Source organism: Orcinus orca, chromosome 17 (assembly GCF_937001465.1).
Source record: "Orcinus orca chromosome 17, mOrcOrc1.1, whole genome shotgun sequence".
Taxonomy (NCBI): Eukaryota; Metazoa; Chordata; class Mammalia; order Artiodactyla; family Delphinidae; genus Orcinus; species Orcinus orca.
The window spans coordinates 25,885,248-25,896,716 of NC_064575.1; positions in this window are offsets into that span (position 1 = coordinate 25,885,248).

An 11,469-nucleotide genomic window follows, 5' to 3' on the forward strand; every position below is an offset into this window, starting at 1 on the left:
ATACATTGCAAGGTTAATGCCTTTTTTATACTAGTATCATGGAGCTTTTTAGAGTAGGTCTTTTGAACCTTTTAATGCCTCTACAGCTTCTAAGATACGGTTGGGCAAAATAAGTAGAATATTCATCTGAACATTGTCTTACTTGTTTTGTTCTATTAATATTCTAGCATGGAAATGGAAACATAAAAATTTTCAGGTGTATTTTGAAAGAAAATGTACTTGAATTTGGTATGTATTAGATTAGGGTAAGTTTAAAGTACAAACTTTCACATCTTTCAAACTACCATTATATTTATTAATAATACTTTGGAAAAGCATCATAATATTTACATACTTTTAAAAGAAGTTCAAATATTTTCAATTCAGTACAGTAAATTATTTTTCCCCATTTCTATCTTTTTTGAAAAACTGGTAAATTCAATTCACCAAGATCAACCTTCTTTTTCTTTTATTGACAGATACAGAAGAGGAATACTTCCTGAAACTCACAAATGAATGTCTTTTTTTGTTTTTTTAAAAACTTTTTTTGTTTTATTCAAACAGAAAGTCACAAAAATTATAATCATCCTCATCAGTTCACTCAGTCCAATGAAATTAATATTTCTTTTATCTTGATCTTTTGTTAGCACTTTTATAAATTCATCAGTTTTCCATTAGAGTTCTGAAAATGCTTATTCATTCAGTTCAGCAGTAGAGTCAGTTACCAGAAACCTGTACTTGTCAGAGTCTTTTCCATGAATTCCTTGAAGATGTAACCCTTTTACAGGAACATTTTTGCAAAAGCATCAGAGTACACCCAGAACTGTCTGTAAATGACAAAAGACTTAAAAATGACCACAGATAAAGATTTGATGAAAGTTCATAATAATGCAATTGACAAGGAAATTTAGTTATTTCTGATATACATTTTAAAATAATAACTAGAATTATGACTTATAACATTATACCAGAACATATAAGATTTTTACAAATTTCATGTAATGTCTGAAACATTTATATTAACATATTTCCACACAAATAACCCAAAGAAAGTTTAGTATTAGTTTAGTTTAGTTTTGTTTTTCTATACAGCAGGTTCTTATTAGTCATCTATTTTATACACATCTGTGTATACATGTCAATCCCAATCGCCCAATTCAGCACACCACCATCCCCACCCCACCTCGGTTTTCCCCCCTTGGTGTCCATACATTTGTTCTCTACATCTGTGTCTCAACTTCTGCCTTGCAAACCTGTTCATCTGTACCATTATCCTAGGTTCCACATCTGTACCATATCCTAGGTTCCTATATGTGATAGGTTCCACATATCGTTAATATACGATATTTGTTTTTCTCTTTCTGACTTACTTCACTCTGTATGACAGTCTCTAGATCCATCCATGTCTCAACAAATGACTCAATTTCATTCCTTTTAATGGCTGAGTAATATTCCATTGTATATATGTACCACAACTTCTTTATCCATTTGTCTGTGAAAAGGCATTTAGGCTTCTTCCATGACCTGGCTATTATAAATAATGCTGCAAAAACACTGGGGTGCACGTGTCTTTTTGAATTATGGTTTTCTCTGGGTATATGCCCAGTAGTGGGATTGCTGGATCATATGGTAATACTATGTTTAGTTTTATAAGGAACCTCCATACTGTTCTCCAAAGTCACTGTATCAATTTACGTTCCCACCAACAGTGCAAGACAGTTCCCTTTTCTCCACACCATCTCCAGCATTTGTTGTTGGTAGATTTTCTAAAGATGCCCATTCTAACTGGTGTGAGGTGATACCTCATTGTAGTTTTGATTTGCATTTCACTAATAATTAGTGATGTTGAGCAGCTTACCATGTGCTTCTTGGCCATCTGTATGTCTTCTTTGGAGAAATCTCTATTTAGGTCTTCTGCCCATTTTTGTATTGGGTTGTTTGTTTCTTTACTATTGAGCTGCATGAGCTGTTTATATATTTTGGAGATTAATCCTTTGTCTGTTGATTCATTTGCAAATATTTTCTCCCATTCTGAGGGTTGTTTTTTTCATCTTGTTTATGGTTTCCTTTGCTGTGCAAAAGCTTTTAAGTTTCATTAGGTCCCATTTGTTTATTTTTTGTTTTTATTTCCATTACTCTAGGAGATGGACAAAAAAGATCTTGCTGTGATTTATGTCAAGGAGTGTTCTTCCAAATGTTTTCCTCTAAGAGTTTTATAGTGTCCAGTCTTACATTTAGGTCACAAATCCATTTTCAGTTTATTTTTGTGTATGGTGTTAGGGAGTGTTGTAATTTCATTCTTTTACATGTAGCTGTCCAGTTTTCCCAGCATCACTTATTGAAGAGACTGTCTTTTCTCCATTGTATATCTTTGCCTCCTTTGTCATAGTTTAGTTGATCATAGGTGTGTGGGTTTATCTCTGGGCTTTCTATCTTGTTCCATTGATCTATGTTTCTGTTTTTGTTCCAGTACAGTATTGCCTTGATTACTGTAGCTTTGTAGTATAGTCTGAAGTCAGGGAGTCTGATTCCTCCAGCTCCATTTGTTTCCCTCAAGACTGCTTTAGCTATTCAGGGTCTTTTGTGTCTCCATACAAATTGTAAGGTGATTTGTTCTAGTTCGGTAAAAAATGCCATTGGTAATTTGATATAGATTGCATTGAATCTGTAGATTGCTTTGGGTTGTATAGTCATTTCACAATATTGATTCTTCCAATCCAAGAACATGGTATATCTCTCCATCTGTTGGTATCATCTTTAATTTCTTTCATCAGTGTCTTATAGTTTTCTGCATACAGGGCTTTTGTCTCCCTAGGTAGGTTTATTTCTAGGTATTTTATTCTTTTTGTTGCAATGGTCAATGGGAGTGTTTCCATAATTTCCCTTTCAGATTTTTCATCATTAGTTTATAGGAATGCAAGAGATTTCTGTGCATTAATTTTGTATCTTGCAACTTTACCAAATTCATTGATTAGCTCTAGTAGTGCTCTGGTGGCATTTTTAGGATTCTCTTTGTAGAGTATCATGTCATCTGCAAACAGTGACAGTTTTACTTCTTCTTTTCCAATTTGTATTCCTTTTATTTCTTTTTCTTCTCTGATTGCCATGGCTAAGACTTCCAAATCTATGTTGAATAATAGTGGTGATGGTGGACATCCTTGTCTCGTTCCTGATGTTAGAGGAAATGCTTTCAGTTTTTCACCATTGAGAATGATGTTTGCTGTGCGTTTGTTGTATATAACCTTTATTATGTTGAGGTAGGTTCACTCTATGCCCACTTTCTGGAGAGTTTTTATCATAAATGGTGTTAAATTTTGTCAAAAGATTTTTCTGCATCTATTGAGATGATCATATGGATTTTATTCTTCAATTTGTTAATATGGTGTATCACATTGATTGATTTACATATATTGAAGAATCCTTGCATCACTGGGATAAATCCCACTTGATCATGGTGTATGATCCTTTTAATGTATTCTTGGATTCTGTTTGCTAGTATTTTGTTGAGGATTTTTGCATCTATATTCATCAGTGATATTGGTCTGTAATTTTCCTTTTTTGTAGTATCTTTGGTTTCGGAATGAGGGTGATGGTGGCCTCATAGAATGAGTTTGGGAGTGCTCCTTCCTCTGCAATTTTTTGGAAGAGTTTGAGAAGAAGAGGTGTTAGCTCTTCTCTAATATTTGGTAGAATTCACCTGTGAAGCCATCTGTTCCTAGACTTCTGTTTGTTGGAAGATTTTTAATAACAGTTTCAATTCCATTACTTGTGATTGGTCTGTTCATATTTTCTGTTTCTTCCTGGTTCAGACTTGGAAGGTTATACCTTTCTAAGAATTTGTCCATTTATTCCAAGTTGTCCATTTTATTGGAATAGAGTTGCTTGTAGTAGTCTCTTAGGATGCTTTGTATTTCTGCTGTGTCTGTTGTAACTTCTCCTTTTCATTTCTGATTTTATTGATTTGAGTTCTCTCCCTCTTTTTCTTGATGAGTCTGGCTAATGGTTTATCAATTTTGTTTATCTTCTCAAAGAACCAGTTTTTAGTTTTATTGCTCTTTGCTATTGTTTTCTTTGTTTCTATTTCATTTATTTCTGCTCTGATCTTTATGATTTCTTTCCTTCTGCTAACTTTGGGTTTTGTTTATTCTTCTTTCTCTAGTTCCTTTAGGTGTAAGGTTAGATTGTTTAATTGGGATTTTTCTTGTTTCTTGAGGCAGGCTTGTATAGCTATAAATTTCCTTCTTAGAACTGCTTTTGCTGCATCCCATAGGTTTTTGATCATCATGTTTTCATTGTCAGTTTTCTCATGTAATTTTTTTATTTCCTCTTTGATTTCTTCAGTGATCTCTTGGTTATTTAGTAACGTATTGTTTAGCCTCCATGTGTTTTTTTTTAATGTTTTTTTCCCTGTAATTCATTTCTAATCTCATAGCATTGTGGTCAGAAAAGATGCTTGATTTGATTTCAATTTTCTTAAATTTACTGAGGCTTGATTTGTGACCCAAGATGTGATCTACCCTGGAGAATGTTCTGTGCACACTTAAGAAAGTGTTGTATGCTGTTTTTGGATGGAATGTCCTATAATTATCAATTAAATCTATCTGTTCTATTGTGTCATTTAAAGCTTCTGTTTCCTTATTTATTTTCATTTTGGATGATCTGTCTATTGCTGTAAGTGAGGTATTAAAACCCCCCATTATTATTGTGTTACTGTCAATTTCCTCTTTTATAGCTGTTAGTAGTTGCCTTATGATTGAGGTGCTCCTATGTTGGGTGCATATATATTTATAATTGTTATATCTTCTTCTTGGATTGATCCCTTGATCATAATGTAGTGTCCTTCCTTGTCTCTTGTAACATACTTTATTTTAAAGTCTATTTTGTCTGATATGAGTATAGCTTCTCCAGCTTTCTTTTGATTTCCATTTTCATGGAATATCTTTTTCCACCTCCTCACTTTCAGTCTGTATGTGCCCCTAGGCTGAAGTGGGTCTCTTGTAGACAGCATATATATGGGTCTTGTTTTTGTGTCCATTCAGCAAGCCTGTGTCTTTTGGTTGGAGCATTTAATCCATTCATTTTTAAGGTAATTATCGATATATATATTCCTGTGACCATTTTTAAAATTGTTTTGGGTTTGTTTTTGTAGGTCCTTTTCTTCTCTTGTGTTTCCCACTTAGAGAAGTTCATTTAGCATTTGTTGTAGAGCTGGTTTGGTTGTTCTGAATTCTCTTAGCTTTTGCTTGTCTGTAAAACTTTTGATTTCTCCATTGAATCTGAATGAGATCCTTGCTGGGTAGTGTAATCTTGGTTGTAGGTTTTTCCCTTTCATCACTTTAAGTATATCATGCCACTCCCTTGTGGCTTGTAGAGTTTCTGCTGAGAAATCAGCTGTTAACATTATGGGAGTCCCCTTGTATGTTATTTGTCATTTTTCCCTTGCTGCTTTCAATAATTATTCTTTGTCTTTAATTTTTGCCAATTTGATTACTATGTGTGTAGTGTGTTTCTCCTTGGGTTTATCCTGTATGGGACTCACTGCGCTTCCTGGACTTGGGTGGCTATTTCCTTTCCCATGTTTAGGAAATTTTTGACTATAATCATTCAAATATTTTCTCTGGTCCTTTCTCTCTCTCTTCTCCTTCTAGGACCCCTATAATGTGAATATTGTTGCATTTAATGTTGCCCCAGAAATCTGTTAGCTGTCTTCACTTCTTTTCATTCTTTTTTTCTTTATTCTGTTCCCCAGCAGTGAATTCCACCATTCTGTCTTCCACATCACTTATCTGTTATTCTGCCTCAGTTATTCTGCTATTGATTCTTTTAGTGTAGTTTTCATTTCAGTTATTGTATTTTTCATCTCTCTTTGTTTTTTCTTTATTTCTTCTACGTCTTTGTTAAACATTTTTTTGCATCTTCTCAATCTTTGCCTCCATTCTTTTTCCGAGGTCCTGGATCATCTTCTCTATCATTATTCTGAATTCTTTTTCTGGAAGCTTGCCTATCTCCCCTTCATTTAGTTGTTTTTCTGTGGTTTTATCTTGTTCCTTCCTCTGGTACATAGCCCTCTGCCTTTTCATCTTGTCTATCTTTCTGTGAATGTGTTTTTTTGTTTTGTTTTGTTTTGTTTTTTCCCACAGGCTGCAGGATTGTAATTCTTCTTGCTTCTGCTCTCTGCCCTCTGGTGGATTACAAATGAATGTTTTAACCATTTTTGATTGGAATATTTATCATGAATTTGACATGAGTTCTTGAAACTTTGTATGGGAAATTGAGAATTTTTATGATATATCTCTATCATAAATTTATAGCAACAATAAAGTATCATTTCCAAAGAAAGCTGAGAAAAATGGGAAAAAATATAGTATCCTAACCTCAGTGACAAATAGTCATATCCTTGGAAGTTTATTTTGCTCTAACTTCAATTGTATAAGAAATAATTCACGTAAAATAAGTTCATAGCTGTCCAAATCCAGCAATCTACAGGTCTACAATAATGTGGGGAAAATCTTATTACAGACACCTGACATGATGAATAAGATAGAACAAAAACTATTTTAAATACATAGCTGAATTAAAGACATATGAGATAAAGCTACATGTTTCAGACAGAAGAATGATGTAACAATTAGAGAAACAGACACCTTGTTGGAACCTGTGGCTGAATTGGATATGTATTTGGGAGGAAGGGCAAACTTTACCTATTCCTATTGCACAAGATACATGTTTTCACAGCAGGCACATATAGGAGACATGGTTTTATATATTTTTCTTAATCTTGAGATAATTGTAAATTCACATGCACAAAATGTAATTTCACAAGAGGGATATTGAAACGATACAGTCAAGTTACACAATATTTCCATTACCATAAATGTGTTTCATGTTGCCTTTAATACTCTTTTTCATCCTGCTTCTATCTCCTCTAAACCCTGATATCCACAAAATTGTCATCCATTTCTATAATTTTGTCATTTCAAGAATCTTACATGAATGGAATCATATAGTATGTAACCCTTTGAGACTGGCTTTTTACACTTAACATGATTCTTTGGAGTTTCAGCCAGGATGTTGCATGTATCAATAGTTCACTCATTTTTATTGTTGAATAGTATTCTATGGTTTGACATATCATAGTTTGTTTAATCATTACCCTGTTAAAGGACAGTTGAATTGTTTTCAGTTTTTAATTATTATGAATAAAATAGCTATAAACATTCATGCACAGATATTTGTGTGAGTCTAAGTCTTTAATTGGGATAAATGCTTAATAGTGCATTTGTTGGATTGTATAGTAGTAGTATATTAATTTCATTAACAGCTCCCTATAATTAACAATAAGATATTGTGCACTTAAATTTTCTTTAAGAGGGTAGATCTCATGTTAAATGCTCTTACCACACACACACACACAAAGCAACAAAGACAACCCCAAAACCCCAAAGGTATACAAGGAAACTTTTGGAAGTAATGGATATGTTTATTACCTTGATTGTGGTGATGGTAATAAGAATTTATACATATGGTCAAACTCACCAAACTATTTACATTAATCACATGCTGTATTTGGTTAAACAGTAAATCCTCAATAAAACTGAAGAAAAACAAAGAAACTGCCAAACTGTTTTACTGGAGTGGCTGCACTATACAGCATACATTAGCAAAAGCATTCATAATCTAGTTTCTTTGCATCTTTGCCATCACTTTTTTTTTAATCCATCCTGATAGTTATGTAGTGATATATCATTTTGGTTTTTATTTTGCATTTCTCTAATTGCTAATAAAGATGAAGCTCTTTTATGTGCTTTATTTTCATCTGTATGTCCTCTTCAAGGAAATATCTTTTCATATCTTGTTTCTAATTTTAAAGTTATTTTTTGCTTTTGTTCCTTTTATACTAGTGAGTTTTGAAAGGTCTTAACATGTTCTTGACACTAGTCTTTTGTCAAATATGCGTTTTGCAAATATCTGCTTCTTCCACTGTGTATCTTCTCTTTTCATTCTAAGAGGTCTTCTTCCATTTTTATAGTGATAAAATTGACACACATCACTGTAAAAGATTGAAGTGTACAGTATAATGATATGACTTACATACATCATGAAATGAGTGCCACATTAAGTTTACTGAACGTTGATCATGTCATATAGATACAACTTTAAGATAAAGAAAATATATTATGTGAACTCTTAGGATTTACTCTCCTAACAGCTTTCATATATAACATGCAGCAGTGTTAATTTTTTTAATCATGTTGCACATTACACCTCTACTACTTGTTTATTTTATAACAGAAATTTTGTACCTTTTGACCACCATCATCACCATACATTATGTAATATTGAACAATATTCCACACAATGTACATTTTGCCTCTTCCATTCATTTATTTTATAACTAGAAATTGTACCTGTTAATTCCCCTCACCTATTTTACTCATACCCCCACACCCCTCCTTTCTAACAACCGACTGTTTGTTCCCTGTAACTATGATTCTGTTTTTGTTTTGTTATGTTCGTTAATTTAAAAAAATATATTGTTTATTTAGATTCCATATATAAGTGAAATTTTACAGTATTTATCTTTCTCTCTATCAGACTCATTTCACTTAACACAGTATCCCCTAGGTCCACCCATGTTGTCACAAAATGCGAAATTCCATTTTTTTTATGGCTGAGAAATATTCAATTGCATATATATAATAAACATAAGAGTGCATATATATTTTCAAATTAGTGTTTTAATTTTCTTCAGATAAATACACAGAAGTGGAATTGCTGAATTGTATAATAGTTCTATTTTCATTTCTTTGAAGAGCTCCCATAGTGTATATCACAGTGGCTGCACCAATTCACATTCCAAGAAACAGTGCATAAGTATTCCCTTCTTTCTATATCATCATCAACACTTGTTATTTATTGTCTCTTTGAGGATATCCATTCTGACAGGTGTGAGGTAATATTTCATTGTGTTTTGATTTGTATTTCCATTATGATTAGTGATGTTGAACACCTTTTCATATGTCTGTTGACCATCCATATATCTTCTTTGGAAAAATGTCTATTCAAATCCCCTGCTCATTTTTCAATGGGTTTTTGTTGTTATCTATTTGTTTATTTTTTGATGTTGAGTTGTAGGAATTATTTGTATATTTTGGATCTTAACCCCTTACCAGATATATCGTCTGCAAATATCTTCTCTCATACAAAGTAGATGACCATTTCATTTTGTTGATAATTTGCTGTCAAGAGCTTTTTAGTTTGATGTAATTACATTTGTTTAATTTTGCTTTTTATTCCTTTCCTGATGACACATATCCAAATAAAATACTGCTAAGACCAAAGTAAAAGAGCATAGTGCCTATGTTTTCCTCTGCAACATTTTTGATTTCAGATCTTCCATTTAAGCCTTTAATCCATATCAAGTTTATTTTTGAACATGCTGTGAGAAAGCAGTCTAGTTTAATTCTTCTGCATGTAGCTGCCCAGTTTTCCCAATATCATTTATTGAAGATGCTGTCTTTTCCCCATTGTATATTCTTGCCTCCTTTTTTGTAAATTAATTGACCATATAAGTGTGTGTTCATTTCTGGGTTCTCTGTTCTGTTCCATTGACTATGTATTTGTTTTTTGTTCTGGTACCATACTGTTTTGATTACAGTGGCTTTGTGGTATAGTTTGAAATCAGGGACAGTGTTACCTCCAAATTTGTTCTCCTTTCTCAAGATTGTATTGGCAATTCAGTGTCTTGTAATTCCACACAAAGTTTAGGATTATTTGTTCTAGTTCTGTGAAAAATGCCATTGTCATTTTGATAAGAATTACATTGAATCTGTAGATTGCCTTGAGTAGCATAGTTATTAATTAATTTAAAATATTAATTCTTCACTTCATGAGCATGATATATCTTTCCATTTTTATATATTGTTTCCAATTTCATTCATCAGAGACATAGATTTCTGAGTACAGGTCTTTCACCTCCTTAGTTAGATTCATTCCTAGGTTGTTGGGTTTGTTTTTGGATGCAGTTGGAAATGAGACTGTTTTCTTGATTTCCTTTTCTGATCATTTTTTGTTAGAGTATGGAAACAAAACAGATTTGTGTATGTTAATTTTGTATCCTGCAACTTTACTGAATTCATTATGAGTTTAAAGAAGTGTTTTAGTGGTGTCTTCAGGATTTTCTATATATAATATCATGTTATATGCAAACAGTGACATTTTAATTTCTTCCTTAACAGTTTGGATTTATTTTATTTATTTTTCTTGCCTGATTGTTGTGGCCAGAACTTCTAATAATATGTTGACTAAAAGTGGCAAGAGTGGGCATACTTGTTTTGTTTCTGATCTTAGAGAAAATGGTTTCAGCTGTTCACCATTGAATATGATGTTGGTTGTAAGTTTGTCATATATGGCCTTTATTATGTTATGTTCCTTCTATATCCACTTTGTGGAGAGTTTTTATCATAAATGGATGTTGAACTTTTTCATAACATATCTACTGAGATAATCATGTGATTTTTATTCTTTAGTTTATTAATGTGGTGTATCATATTGATTGATTTGTGGATAGTAAAAATTTCTTGCATCCCTGGGATAAACCCTACTTGATCATGATGCATAATCCTTTCACTGTATTGTTGAAGTTGGTTTTCTAATATTTTGTTGAGTATTTCAGCATCTATGTTTATGAGTGATATTGGCCAGTAATATTCCTTTTTTATGGTGTCTTTGTCTTGTTTTGATATCAGGTTGATATTGGCCTTATAGAATGAGTTAGGAAGCATCATATGTACATGCTGAACAGCCAAATGTAAAATGGAAAAGGACAAGTGTTCCTCCATTTTATGACATTCCCAAAACAATCCCACTTCCATTTCTATATTTCTATATGTATACATCTAACATAAGGGAGTGGGAAAAGTATTATTTCTAGCCAATGTAAATATATCCAACTAAATATTGTAGTTTATTATTCTGTTATAAGGGAAAAGAAGGGAGTAAATATTATGAAGAGCTAGCATAATTTCTGCTATAATATTTTTGGAGAATTAAATTCTGAGGGGATTATTTTATTTGTCCAATAGTCAATTCAATAGCATTACCTTTTCCAATATGTAAAATTTCAATATTGCTGAATCATAAAATTTAATTTAAAAATACATGCAATAATACTAATTACTAACTACATTAACCTGTAATATGCATTGTGTTATCTTTTACCTATAACTAAAATGATTTAAACTACAGTTTCCAAGAAATGGCAGGTGTTCTTCTTTGCTTAAAGATTAAAGAAAATATGAATCCCAGAAGCATATTATTGGTCCTATTGATTTTGTTTATGCACTTGTTTTTTCAAAAACCCCATCCACCAAAAAACAGTCATGCATCTAATACAAAGGTATTTTTTATTAGTTTTGAATTACTTTTCCTGTAAAAATATTGGCACTGTTGTGTGAAAGTCCTATAGTTATGTATGTTTATGAAACAGAT